Raw genomic sequence first — 14967 nt, 5'->3', positions numbered from 1 at the left:
AATTACAGTACAAATTCACCAGATGAGCTTTTCTACATATGAAGGTGGGGTGGGATCAAATATAGGACAATTGATATTATATATTTAGTATCTGGGCTACTCAGGGTTCAGAGGAACCAACTAATCTAAGGTATTGATGCTTTTAAAGGTCCTCACCACTCCAAAACATGTACATTTTATGAAAGTCTTATTCAATATAGAACGTTTTTAAGAGTTTAAAATTAATCTGGGGGAAGGCGGCTGGGTGGCGCAGCGGACTAAGCGCTCGTCACCAATGCGAGAGACACTGGTATCGAATCCGGCTGTCAGCGTTGCCTCCGGCTTGGCCTGCCGTCATACTGGCTCAATTGGCAGAGTCAGCGGGAGGGAAGCCGGTTGGGTGGTATTCTGGTCGTTGTAAACAGCGACTCCTACAGGTCGGTCAGGGCGCCTGCACAGCGAGGAAGGGAGATGGTGAGGGTAGTGTGACCTCCCACACATTACACCTCACCAATGAGAGTCCGCACTGGCAGGTGAAAAAGATGCTGCTGGCTGTCTCCTATGTCTCAGAGGAAGCATCTGATAGACTTCAGGGCTCCCTAGACCGACCAGCGAGCAACGACCAGGAAGGGGAGGGGGGATTTGGCATAACGACTAAATTGGGATGGGAGAAAAACACAGAAAAACAGGAGGAGAAAAAGTGGATACAAATTTTTTTATCTGGGGGGATCTTTTATGTTTGTCAGAACAAAGGTATTTTTGGCGGGAACCTAAACATGAATGCCAGTTTCTAAGAATCCCTTTAATAAATCATCAGTGACACACTAAACGGCAACAATTCTACAAAGGTGTTTATTGCACTGGGCAGACACAATAAGGATTTCAGTGTCAACACGGTAGTATCAAGTTGTTTATACATAGATAAGATTGTCCAGGTGTGTAGCAATAGATAAAACATACTTTTTAAAGAGGCATTTGTGACATAAAATGTACCAATGTGTTGTATTTTGTTAGTGATTCACTTCAAAGCTCTTGCACTGTGGGTATATCCTGTCCAGCCATTGGTTCAAACCTTGGTCTACCTTTCAGCCAGCCAATCATATAACCGGGTTGGAGCAGTACGATTTGAGTAAAGCACACATCCATGGCTAATGAGTTGTTCCTCAATCCATCGTAGGAAAGAATATAGTGGACCATCATATCATTCTCCTAGAGTTGATTGCTGTCCGTCTGGTACTGACAGAATTCCTTCCTTTAGTAATAGAGAAGGATGTTTGTTATTAGGACTATCAACACAACAGTGGCAGCCAATTTCACAGAGTCTGAATCCATTTATTTTCTCATCTAAAGTTTGCTGAACTACTAGTGAACCAAAGATGGATTGAATAATGAGGCATTACATAGCCAGGGGGTGTGGTGTATTAAGATTTTACTAGCTGGGAGCGGCTGGGTGGCGTAGCGGAGATTGCGCTCGTCACCAATGCAAGAGACTCCGGTCTCGACTCCCCGAGTCAGCGTTGCCTCCGGCTTGGGCCAGTCGTCATACTATCTCAATTGGCAGAGGTAGCGGGTGGAAAGTCGATGGGTGGGGATTGGATGTTGTGGACAGCGACTCCTACAGGTCGGTTGGGTGACGCCTGTACAGCAGAGACAGGAAGTATCGGGGGCAACGTAAGCCTCCCACACGTTACTCCTCGCCACTGAGAGTCCGCGCTGTCTGGTGAAAAGATGCGACAGGCTGCATCCTCGTGTACCGGAGGGGACACGTGATGCAAGGCTTCTATCCTCACTACAGCCGACCAGTGGGAGGCATAGTCTAGCAACGTTCAAGACAGGGGAGGGGAGAATTGGCAATATGAAATCGGGATGGGAGAAAAATGAGGAGAAAAAGTGGATAAAAAAAAAGATTTTACTAGCTGAAAGGTAGATAGAAATCTGAACTAATGGTTGAGATATCCACAGTGAAAGCTTTGAAGCTGCGTGCTAACTCGTATAACTAGAGTTACATAATGTATGTAACCATCGGTCTTACTTAGAGATAGGCTGGCTTGAGAGACAGCCTCTAGTGAACCGCTTGAGAGACTAGGCCTTTAGTGAACCGCTTGAGAGACTAGACCTCTAGTGAACTACTTGAGAGACAGCCTCTAGTGAACCGCTTGAGAGACAGCCTCTAGTGAACCACTTGAGAGACCTCTAGTGAACCACTTGAGAGACTAGACCTCTATTGAACCGTTTGAGAGACTAGGCCTCTAGTGAACCACTTGAGAGACCTCTAGTGAACCACTTGTGAGACTAAACCTCTAGTGCACCACTTGAGAGACCTCTAGTGAACCACTTGAGAGACTAGACCTCTATTGAACCGTTTGAGAGACTAGGCCTCTAGTGAACAACTTGGGAGACTAGACCTCTATTGAACCGTTTGAGAGACCTCTAGTGAACCGCTTGAGAGACCTGGTGAACTGCTTGGGAGACTAGACCTGGTGAACTGCTTGGGAGACTAGACCTCTAGTGAACCGCTTGGGAGACTAGACCTCTAGTGAACCGTTTGAGAGACTAGACCTCTAGTGAACCACTTGAGAGACCTCTAGTGAACCACTTGGGAGACTAGACCTCTAGTGAACCACTTGAGAGACCTCTAGTGAACCACTTGAGAGACTAGACCTCTATTGAACCGTTTGTGAGACTAGGCCTCTAGTGAACCACTTGGGAGACTAGACCTCTATTGAACCGTTTGAGAGACCTCTAGTGAACCACTTGAGAGACTAGGCCTCTAGTGAACTGCTTGAGAGACTAGGCCTCTAGTGAACTACAGATGATATTTCCTCTAGTTAGGCTACTACAGTTCACTAGAGGTCTGCTCTCTGCCAAGGTGCGAGATCTCGAGACACAGAACACGTTGGTAAGTTTTATGTGTGATTATCACATGTCCTCCTCATGACAGGGTTCAAGTTGAAAATCAGCAAAGTGGCCCTTTAAACACCTGTGTGTGTGTGTTCTTTATTTCTTAGTCTATTCCTTCTTTATTCTATCCATTTCCATTGTTATTGTGTTTCCTGTAACATACAACACCAGAAGTATGTGCATGTATAATAGTCTTCTGTTTTAGTGTAGAGGATGAGTAGAGCACCTCTGTTTGAATCTCTCTCCACTCTCTTACATGGAGATACTGTGTCTATTACTTGGATGGTAACATGAGTAAATAAGGTCAACTCGTAGAGACTTTTGACCACTGGAATAATATTAATGGAAATATATTATATATTAATGGAAAATCAACCCCTATTCAACGTTCAAGCAATATTTCAAAGTATCTTGTTATTTTCATTTAAGAGCAAGGAAATATGGCTATTGCATCCCAAAACACAATACTGTCTGTAATCATATCAGTGTTTTTAGTTTTAGCTGGATTCTTTTTTGGTCAATTACATTTGATGAAAAAAATTTACAACTGATTTTAATATATAGTTTTCTTAAAGGGGCTATGTACTGCTATTCCTAGCACTATTTGGGCAACTTTACACAATTCCTGTTAGTCTATTGAAGACATCTGTAAGGTTTTTTTCAAAAAAATGCATTGTTTTATATTTCTAATCAAGTACTCAAAACCATCATTTTCCAGCTTCAAGATTTCAGGCTGTTATGGCCTGGCTCCGCCCATAAGCACTTTGAGTGACAGTCAGAGAGAGATAGGGGGGGTGGGAAAGAGAGAGAGAGAGAGAGAGGGGGGTGGGAGAGAGAGAGAGCTTCTTCCAGAGCGAAACCCGACACCTCTGCACACACTCGGAGAGTCGGAGGGAGAGAGAGAGAGAGAGAGGGGGGGGGGGTGGGAGAGAGAGAGAGAGCTTCTTCCAGAGCGAAACCCGACACCTCTGCAGTGCCCCCCCCCCCCCCCCCCCAAGTGCCCCCTCTCTCTCCATCTCTCTCTCCCTCTCTCCCTCCAGAGCGCACGCAGAGGCGTCGGGCCCCACTCTGCCTCGCAGCATGAGGAAGTGGCTTCCACTCGCTGTCTAGTCTAGGTAGAATGGGGGCGGGCATTAGCTCCAACCACAGAGCCAATCGCATCACTGTGTGCTACCCAGCGGCTGTATGACGTATATCAGCCGTTCAAATCAAAATGGCCTGATTTACTGGAGGAGGAAAGGGGCTGAGCTGAATCAGAGCAATCCGCCAATATGGTATTTAGACACATTGATACGAACTCCTATTACTATAATACAATGCTAGAGACTGAAAAATGACATTTATAGTACATGTCACCTTTAAAAAATTCAATATGAAAGTAGACCCAAAATGTAGAACTCTTGTGTTCAGTGTAGTATCTGAAATAGATCCTGCATATTTCGTCATGGCTCTGTATAACTTGGCTGTTAAAGTGTACAGGACTTTAAATTTAGAGGAGGTATATCGCTTACAATATTGTCAAAAAAGAGGCTTCAGAACTCAAATTAAACAGTAGAAAATCCAGGCTATTCATTGGACTTTTCCTTTCGGGGTTAAATAAAAATAGCAGATGTTCTCTCACAGTCCTAGCATGAGGCCTTTTACTTGAGTGAGAGATTGATTCATTCTTGTAAGTCGGGGGCAAAAGACATCTGACTCCAACCTTGACCGGTTGCAATACAGTAGATTCAATTCAAACCTTTATTTATTCTCAAAAACGACAATTGAGGTCACCCTCATTGTCAATGTCGCAGAGATTTAGACATTTCAATGAATAATTTTTTTTTTTATAATATAATAATAATAACTATCTATATAGCACCCTTCACACATGGACCACAGCCCAGAGTGCCCCACAGCAAATAGCATAAAATGAACATAGGCATAAAATTAGCATACAGTTGACAGAATAAAAACAATGCAACAAAGTGCAGACATAAGAATAGGTATAAAAGACAATAAAAGTAGTGCAACGTAGAACATAAGACATAACGTGCAGACATAAGAATAGGCATAAAATAAGTACAATAAGTACAGTGTTGCTCGAAGGCATGTGAACCCCCCCGGAACAGCCAGTCCCCCAAACACCCCACACAATAAAAAAGAAATCAATACAAAAAATCAATACATCCAATGTTTTTGAAAGCATTGCCACTGGTTGCACTGTACTGAATACAGTCTCTGAATGGCTAGAGAAACTATACAGGGTAATCTACAATATTAATAAGGAATTATTTAAAAAAAAAAAATTGTTAAAGTAAATATTTTCATTATAAGTCTGACAATAAAACGAGCAGTTAGTAAAGTATGAATTAGTAAAGTTACTAAAGTATGATCTGATGAGTAAAAAGTGGTGGGATTAAATAAGGGTATACTTCTTCCCACTCCTTTTCAAATATGTAAATGACAAAAATAATGAGTTAGACTTGTGTTTTTTGTTTAGTTTTTTATATACATTTATAATTTTAACAGCTTAAGGCTATATCTGTACTTGATGTTTGTTTGTTGTTGCATATTTGAATCAAACATCAAATCAAAATATAGTTACATGCAGTACATGGTCTAATAAGTCATGGTACTTTTTCTGTGAATTGTCGTCTTCTGTTTTTTTCTTTTCTTTTTTATATATACACACTTCTTTTCCCTGAAGAAATAGCAACACATTTGACTTTGTCTTTACGAGTGATATCACATTTTACAATAATATAGGATGTTCTAATGTAATATATAACATTATAGGATATCATATGCTAATATATAATAATGTTATTCATGTCATCATCTTGTGCTTTTCAAGAGGTCAAACCTCCTCGCTGGATTTATTTTTATATGACGTGTTTATCATATCTTGGCAGAGCGAGCCTGCTGCCCACCGAGAGATTCAACAACGACATCACAGGTTTATTTGAAGTCAGTCTATTTATCTTGTTTTATTTTTTTTTTTGAATGTATAGACCTGTTCGCTGTATACAAACATACCATGTTCGAGCCAATCAGCAATACCAACTGAGTCACGTGACTAAGTTACCCCGGACCTGCGTGAGCTGCTGCGCTAAAATAATACAACAGGGCTCTAAGGAGAAACCATGACACTCCCCTGACTAAAAGTTGTTTCAAACGAAAACGGCTGGATGTCATTTAGCCAAATCAGCATGGCTGTGAGTGTGAGTCTTTCACATTTTACATATCTAGCTTTGGCATGGATTGATTGTTTAGAATGATCGCTAGCATGGCTAACAAATGCAAATATATTGTAATCTGCCCCGTTGTTCTGACCAGGATTATGTTCCTTTCTGCTCCAGTGATGCGCACGCACACTGAGTCTGATGTGGACAGCGAACAGGTCTATTTGCTGTTGAAACAATATTTGAATGTCTTGATTTGTTTGTGCACATGAGAAAGGGAAGGGACGACACAAACTGTGATTATCAGGCCCGACGGCTCTTCTGACACTGAAAAGAAAGTTTGGAAAACATGTTCCAATAAAGATGGTCTTTATATTGCTTGGTAGATGGCTCCTGTAGTCCTCTTCTCTGATAAATAGCTGTGTGGCGCCACCCTGTGGCCATTGTAGTTCCTCCTCTTCTTTATCTTAATTTCTTTTTAAACAGCATTTATTCGTATCAATCTGCTATTATATATACATGAAGGAATCGTGACTTATTCAGATAAAGTATGTACAGCCTCTGAGTTTAAATGTAGTGTGTCAGTCAACACACACCTACACTGCATTGGAATCACTTGATAATAAGAAGTATTTTTCTCAGTGAGAAACACAGTAGTCCATTAACCTCTTAACACATTTGTGGCCAACCACGTATATATACGTGTTTCGGATCCAACGCTTGAGGGCCAACCACGTATATATATAAGGTTGTTTTGGCTTTTATTCCATTGTAATATCCTACTCAATGTCACAGAGCGGCACTGCAGATTTACCCTACTCTTGGGATTCGGAAAAGTGCATTACCGGCAAGATCCTCGTAGGGGCGCTGTCTCGATAATGCAGTGTTCCCTGTTACAGACCGGTGTTTTGTTTTTTTTCATCATGGGTGGACTTTTTTGTTAGCCTGAAGTTATGCCTTCATCAGATCGCCCGGAATACTTTTTGCGATGTGGAATTCAGTATGCAGTAAAGGAATATAGCATCAGCCAATGGACATATTGATCTACCAGATGGTGATCGATAACTGGGAAATCATTTTTGGGATCCAACCGGCCCACGGTAAGAGCTTTTTCATGTAAATTACAGCCCGTTCGGGCCTTGCTTTGATAGCCAACCACCCGGTCAACGTATGAGGCTAATGCCGTTATTGGTAATCAATAATCAGAAACGACGTCCCCCCCCTTTCATGCATTCATGGTGGACCATGATACCGATAATATGCATTTAGAGTTTTAGCTCTAGCTTGTGTATAGCCGAAACGCCATTCGATTTAACGTTATTAGCTTAGCGCTCTGTATCTCGCCTTCCAGGAAATACCCCAGAACATTGCGGTATATAGTTCATATTCACGACGCTATAAAATGGGAACGTATTGATGAAAAGATTTATTATTTAAGGCATATTAAAGGTACGGTTTATAGTGTCAATTGACAATGACAATGGACAGATAGCAATAATATAAAGTTTATATTATTGCTATCTGTCCATTGTCATTGTCAATTGCAGGGGTCGGCAATTAGGTTTGGCCGCGGGCCAATTTTTCCCCAAGCCATTGTATGGCAGGCCAGAACCAAAAACAATGGCTAATTTAATATAATGATAGTGACAAATGCAGCACCGCGGCGGGTGCATAAGTAACACATGAACAGCAGATCAGTAGAATGGGCATTTGATTTTCATGCAGCACCGCGGCGAGTGCATAAGCAACACATGAACAGCAGAACAGTAGGATGGGCATTTGATTTTCATGCAGCACCGCGGCGAGTGCATAAGCAACACATGAACAGCAGAACAGAATGCATGAAAACACGACTCACCATAACTGCCCTGGGATTGTTTCAGTCCTCCAAAATCCCTGCTAATGTTTTAAACATGTCAAATGTCCACTCACCGCCCCCTCCAATTCCAGATTGGCGTTGAATGCAGCTACTTTATCTGCCAACTTGAACACAGTTGTCATCATTGCCTCGTTTGCTATCTTGTCGCCACATATTATGCAGAGAGGACGTCGACACGCAAGAGTCACCTGTTGCGATAAACCCGTATTTTAAGTGTGACTCCTGTTTATTAAAAGAAGCTTTATGTGTCTTGGAGGTCGTAGGCTCCTCTTCTGGCTCCTCAGTTGGTATTTCCACTTTGCAAAGAAGCTATCCAAAGACGTTTATTTTATTTTTTTTAACACATTTTTGCTAACGTTAGTTTAGCTTACGCGGCCCGGTACCCGAACGCAGAAGTGAAAGTGTGTTAGGGAAAATATACACGCGGCCCGGTGGGACTATTGACAAACTACACGAATTTTCCATTGGTTCTCTCAGTCCACGTGACCATTTCTAGCATTTCAATTGGCTATAGTGACAGACATAGATATGATGAATAGATAGATACAGCTTCTCAAAGACACTCTGGCGTCACGAGTGAATATTTCCTGCGCGTAAAATAAATATATTCTCAAAATAAACTGACGGGCCAGAAATGATTGCTGGCGGGCCAATTTCGGCCCGCGGGCCGCCTATTGCCGACCCCTGATATAAAGTATAGATGTAGCTCTACAAACAGCCTCACGCACAATGAAATGTTGTTATGATAAGCTGGCCGTATAGAGTGAGATTAGACGGATCCCAGTGGCCGCGAAAGTGGAGCCCTATTTTCTGAAAATCCGCCTAAAAAACATACCTAAGTAAATGGAATATTGCTCCACTTCTACAATTATAATAATGCCCAGACATGAAAAAAGAAGATGATTAAACAGAAGGTTCTGTAGATACAGTACTGAATTCTCCCATCCGGACCAATGCAATTTGAAATATTATTTATTATAGAATATAGAATAGCAGGCTTATAAATTACCTTATTATAGCCAATTCGCACATTTATATAAATACATATATTATCTTTCAAATGCCCGTTCAATTTGGATTTAGTATCACCAGGCATGCATAAGAACAGATAATGAAATCTACTGTATGTACAGTAGCTTCTTTATTTTTATCAGGGTGCCACCATTTTGAAACTATTTTCAAATGTAATTATTGCTACATGCTAAAAATAGGGAAGATAAACTAACTGTGCTTCAATATAGGTCAATAACGTTACTTTTTGTGATTTATTATCCCGAATAATAAGAGATATTAAAAAAATGCATACAGAAGTAATGTGCTTGAAACCCCATAGAGGCTTTTGGGAAGTGTCGTTCAGAAAAATTCCAACTGTGATCGAAAGCTACAAAAACTACAATTCCCGACGTTCAAATGTTCCAAAATGGTCGACTTTCGCGAACTAAACTAGACCAAAACGAAAATGAAAATCTATCTAATAACACTTTAACCTATTGGTAAACTAACGTATTGATGATAATATACATTATAACTGCTGTTGTGACATGGTTATGATGTTTATACTTGAATACGTTTGACAAAAAAAACGATACTTTTGTCAAACAGTCTGGAGAGATTGATTTATGACGTGATGTCACCGGTCCCGTCGGGTGGAAGAGGTTAAAGATTAAATGATTTACTAACGGCAACAACAACAAGTCCTCAAAACTGAATTGACCACAAGTTAAAACTTCCTGTAATGTAACAAAATCGTTTATGGGGGTGAACACTAGGAAAGCTGCAGGCCCAGATGGGATAACAGGACGAATACTTAAGTCCTGTGCTAATCAGCTAGCCCCAGTGTTCACCACTATTTTCAACCTATACCTGGCAGAGTCCGTGGTCCCTGCCTGCTTCAAGGTGTCCACTATAATCCCTGTACAAAAAAACTCCTCCCCAGCAGGCCTAAATGACTACAGACCGGTGGCACTCACCTCTGTGGTCATGAAATGCTTTGAGAGGCTGGTCAAGGATTACATCTGTGCATATAGGAAAAACAGGTCCACTGACGACGCGGTCTCCCAGGTACTGCACAACACCCTTTCTCACCTTGACAGTCAGAAGGGGGGCTATGTGAGATTGCTGTTCATTGACTATAGTTCAGCTTTCAACACCATAGTCCCCACCAGACTGGTTGACAAGTTGATCGATCTGGGTCTGAACTCCGCCCTGAGCGCCTGGATCCTGGACTTTCTGAGTGACAGGCCCCATGCGGTCAGAGTGGGGGGACATACCTCCAACTCAATCACCCTGAGCATCGGGTCCCCCCAGGGCTGCGTTCTTAGCCCCCTGCTGTATTCACTGTACACACATGACTGTGTGGCCAGGTTCAACTCCAACTCCATAGTGAAGTTTGCGGACGACACGTGGTGGTGGGGCTGATCTCTAACAACTACGAGAAGGCCTACCGGGAGGAGGTTGATGTACTGGCACGCTGGTGCCGGGATAACAGCCTACTCCTGAACATTGGTAAAACCAAAGAGCTGATCGTGGATTTTAGGAGAATACAGCAGGGGACACACGCCACTGTGGATAAATGGGGCTATCGTGGACAGGGTGAGCAGTTTTAAGTACCTGGGAGTCCACATCACAGAGGACCTGACATGGACAACACACATAGACACTGGTAAAAAAGGCGAAACAGCGCCTCTATCACCTGAGACAATTAAGGGCTGTAGAGAGCATTCTGACTGGGAACATCACAGCACGGCCCAGGACAGGAAGGCCTTACAGAGAGTGGTGCACTCAGCAGAGTGTACTATGGGTACTGCACTATGACCCCTGCAGGACTTATATAACAGGAGGTGCAAATCCAGAGCCTGCAGAATAATGAAAGACCCTCACCACCCCAACAACAGCCTGCTCAAGCTACTGCGGTCAGCGCCTCCGCATACACACAGCAAGAACAGAGAGACTAAGAGCCCACGCACACCAGCCGCGCGCGCATGCACTTGCGGGTTCCGCGCGAGAACGTGCGCGTGGCCGGGCACACCGAGTCCGACTTCAGAGAGGGCGAAAGTGCACGGAGGAAGGCACATTTACATTGGAACAGCTGTAAATGCCTAGTCTATTGCAAAGTCAGTCCCCGTTTGAAGATTTTTTCAAGATTTCCAATTCCAGTGTTCTATTGTCCATTTTGCATGTATAACCAGTTATTATATAATTAATTAGAATGTTAGAATTCATTTTAGAATGATGATCAGTGTGACTGTACTCCTGAAAAAGTATAGTAATATGGTTTATTTGTATTGGGAAAGATACAGACACATTAGCTGGTTGAACAACATCTATACAGTATGTGTGGTAATAATGCAGATATTGAGTGTATTTCTGTGAAAATGCATGTGGCGCACGCCTCTGAATCCGACCAAAGCGAAAACGATCGCTTGCACACAGCTACGTCCGTTAACATGGGAGCGAAAGTGAAGCGCGCGGCTGGTGTGTCTGGGCTGTAAGGCTCAGCTTCTTCCCCCAGGCCATCAGAAGATTGAACACTGATCTCTCCACACACAAGCACACATGAGTACACTCACACAACACACATTCTGCACTCGCTCACACACAAACGCACCACAGGTCACTTTAAACACATAAGAAAATGACACTTTAAAGGAAGGGGGGGAACAAAGGTCACTTTAAGGAAAGAACTTGTGATTATTGTATAGTATAGTTAGTACTAGCAAGTATAGCATAGGGACATAGATTAAAACTGTATATTGTATAGTAGTGTTGTTACATCCCAATGTATATATTCCCCAGTGTGTGTCTCCATGTGTGTGTGTTCTCCATTTTTCTTTCCTCCCTCCAGCCATTGTTCCCTCCACCATTGGTCCCTGCCAGGCCTGCCCTTCCATTACCCAGCACAGCACCGATTGGTGGATGGTTTTCCAGACTCCAACACTCAATCAACACCACCCAATCATGGATCACCACACACCTGTTAAAACATGGCTTCTCCCTTCAGTCTTTCTTTCTCTCTGGCATGAGGCTAGGCCTAGTGTTATTTTGTGGCATTGTACTTTGATAATATCCCTTTTTGTTTATAGGTGTAACTGAGGGGTACAATTCCCTGACTGTATTACTAGATATGATACTTACTACCACTACCTTTGTACTTAATATTCGGCCACCCAGTACACGGCATAAATATATTATGATGAACACTGTCACGTAGATGAAACGGATCCAACACAAATGTACGAATTAGAAATAGGTCTTTATTTCTACACAGCGATGGTGTGTAGAGCAAGCACTTAATCAAATCAATCACATTTATGAATGGAAATTAGTATGCACTTTTATGGCAAGAGTATTCGTCGGTATATCAATAGAGAATGTCCAATCTCTGAAGGCGCAGGTGGTACATATACGACCTGGAATAGTTAAGGAATAACAGCAATGATACTTTAATGATTATATACTGGATACACTAGGGGGGGTTAATCCGGTCGCTTGTAAGCCGACAGGAGTAGGAAGGGGGGGGGGGGTAGAATCCGGCTGCCTCATCCGGCCAAGGGTATCCCAGGTGAACCCACTGTAGTGCCGTTCAATGCGCCGGCGATCCTTGGACCACAGATGAAAGCAGATGGACTCTTTGTGGGCCGGCGTCCTCCGGTCCACGGAGGAGAGACGTGAAGCGACCTCGTCTTGCAGAGCGTCTCCTCACCTTGCGTCCTCTCCAGGGGGGGGGGTTCCAACACACGGCAGTGTCGGGGGTCTTTATCCATGGAATAATCAACGTATACAAAGCATAATCCGTGCCTGGGAAGGCGGGCTGTCGTCGGTAGAATAATCCGGTATACAGGTCCACTAGCTCGTCGGCTCTGGGGCTCCTCGGGTGCAGCTTCACGTGGGGTCAACCACCCTGGATAAGCAGCCAGTTTTCTGCCCGAAACGATGGGGTGCTGACTACGGTAGTATTCTCACCACACGAAGCACTATATATTAACAGACTATTATTAGCTTAATAGACTACGTCCAACTCGACGATATAGTGCCAAATATGACTATTCAAATATTAATATACACGATGTCTCAATACCGATGGTAGGCGAACTTGGCCTTACTCCCACACGTGGCGTCGCGGGGAGGCTTTACGTCTGTGACTCTATTGGAGGGTAAGAAACTGGACTGAAAAGGAAGTCCTACTTTAGTAGCGCAGTATATATACGCACTATGAACAAATAGTCCCATTAGTGGTGCGGTAGCCAGATTCCTACGCGGAACTAGGACTTGTTCGTACATGTTGAGCGGTACGTTTGAACTGGGTCTGAGGGGTATGGCAGCCTGGCACCAAGGTCTCGACCAATAGTAGAATGGAGACTATTATGGGATGTTCAGTAGGCTAGAATGGATATTCAATGCATATTGTACAAGGAATATACAAGGGATATCAGGGAATATTAGAGAATATACAAATACAATTAAATATATATAAATAAATATATATATTCGGTTTAATCTGGCCCTTCACAACAGCCACCCCCTGATTGGTCCCAGACCTAATCAGTTAAACAGAGACAGATTAATCGCGTTGTCTATTTACACATAAGGGTTTGCTGTAGGGGTCAGTCAACTTCACAAAGTCATAGGGTTATAGGGTCATGGTCATCATCGATTGTGTCTGGGAGTCGGGGCAGTTCTATGAGCCTCGCCACGGGACGGGTGTAAGTGCGACCCTGGACGAGCACTTCAGCTGCTCGGACCTTGCCGTCGGCACCGGTGATCACTTTGCTTACGCGGCCGGCCGGCCACATAGCTCTGGGCAGTGATTGATCAATAATCATGACGACTGTTCCTTCTGTCAAATTGTCTCTCTCCTTTACCCACTTCTGGCGGGTCTGTAGAGACGGTAGGTAGTGCAGTAGGAAACTGCTCCAAAAGTATTGTCGGCTAATACTTGGCTGTACCTCCACATTCGTCGGCCGTTCGCTTCTTCAGGCCGGTACATTGTCTGGGGTAATGCAGGATCTAGCCGCCCCATCAGGAGTGTGTTGGGGTCTGCGGAGATAACAGTGCTCAATCCACAGAACACAGACTTCTTATTTTCCACCTCCTCTGGACTTGCTTCCCTCGGGATAGGCATGGGCCACTGTCCTTCCGGGAGTCTTAGGAATGCGGGGCCGTCACTGTAAGCATTGTGACGGGTGAGGTCATCCAGGGGCATCCCCCGGGTGATGACGTCAGCTGGGTTCTGTTTTGTATCAACGTAGCGCCACTCTGTTTCTCCGGTTAACTCTTCGGTTAAGTCTTGAATCTCGGTGACTCTGACTCCCACGAAGACTTTGTACTTGCATGAGTCCGATTTGATCCAGGCGAGTACCGTCGTGGAATCTGACCACAGGATTGTTCTAGACACCGGTATGGTGAGCTCACGTTGGATGAGCGTGGCTAGGTGCGCTCCGGCTAGGGCTGCGCAGAGCTCTAGGCGTGGGATAGATTGTTGCTTGCGTGGGGCTATTCTCGAGCGGGCGAGGACAAATGCTGTGTAGATCTCTCCCCCCTTTTCTTGGGCCCGCAAGTAGGCTACTGATCCGTATGCGACCTCTGAGGCGTCACTGAAGACGTGTAAGTCCATTTTACATGTCTCTGGCCTCACCGTGGGTGGGAAGTAGCTTCGGCGCATATTAACGCCTGGGAGTGAGTGGAGCTCCATCTCCCACTCTCTCCAGGTGGATGCAAGGTGTGCGGGAATGGGGTCGTCCCAGCCCTGGTCCTTGTCCCACAATGCTCGTACAATCATTTTTGCCCTGGTGGTGTACGGTAGAATACATCCTAGCGGGTCATATTGTCGGGCGAGTGTTGTGTACACACTCCGTCTGGTGGTCGGCGCCGCCGCCGGCCTTCCCTGCTCCGTAGTCAGGGGCTTGTGTCTGTAGTGAAGCGAATCTGTTTTGAATCGCCACACCAATCCCAGGGTCATCTCCTGGGCTTCTCCCGGGATTGTAGCCATCCAGGTCTCGCTGCTGGCTGCCTTGTCCTCGGAGGAGAGGCTGCGCAGTACTTGCG

The sequence above is a fragment of the Notolepis coatsorum genome, assembly GCF_963971535.1.
Source record: "Notolepis coatsorum genome assembly, chromosome: 7".
Lineage (NCBI taxonomy): Eukaryota > Metazoa > Chordata > Actinopteri > Aulopiformes > Paralepididae > Notolepis > Notolepis coatsorum.
This window is presented reverse-complemented; position numbering follows the sequence as displayed.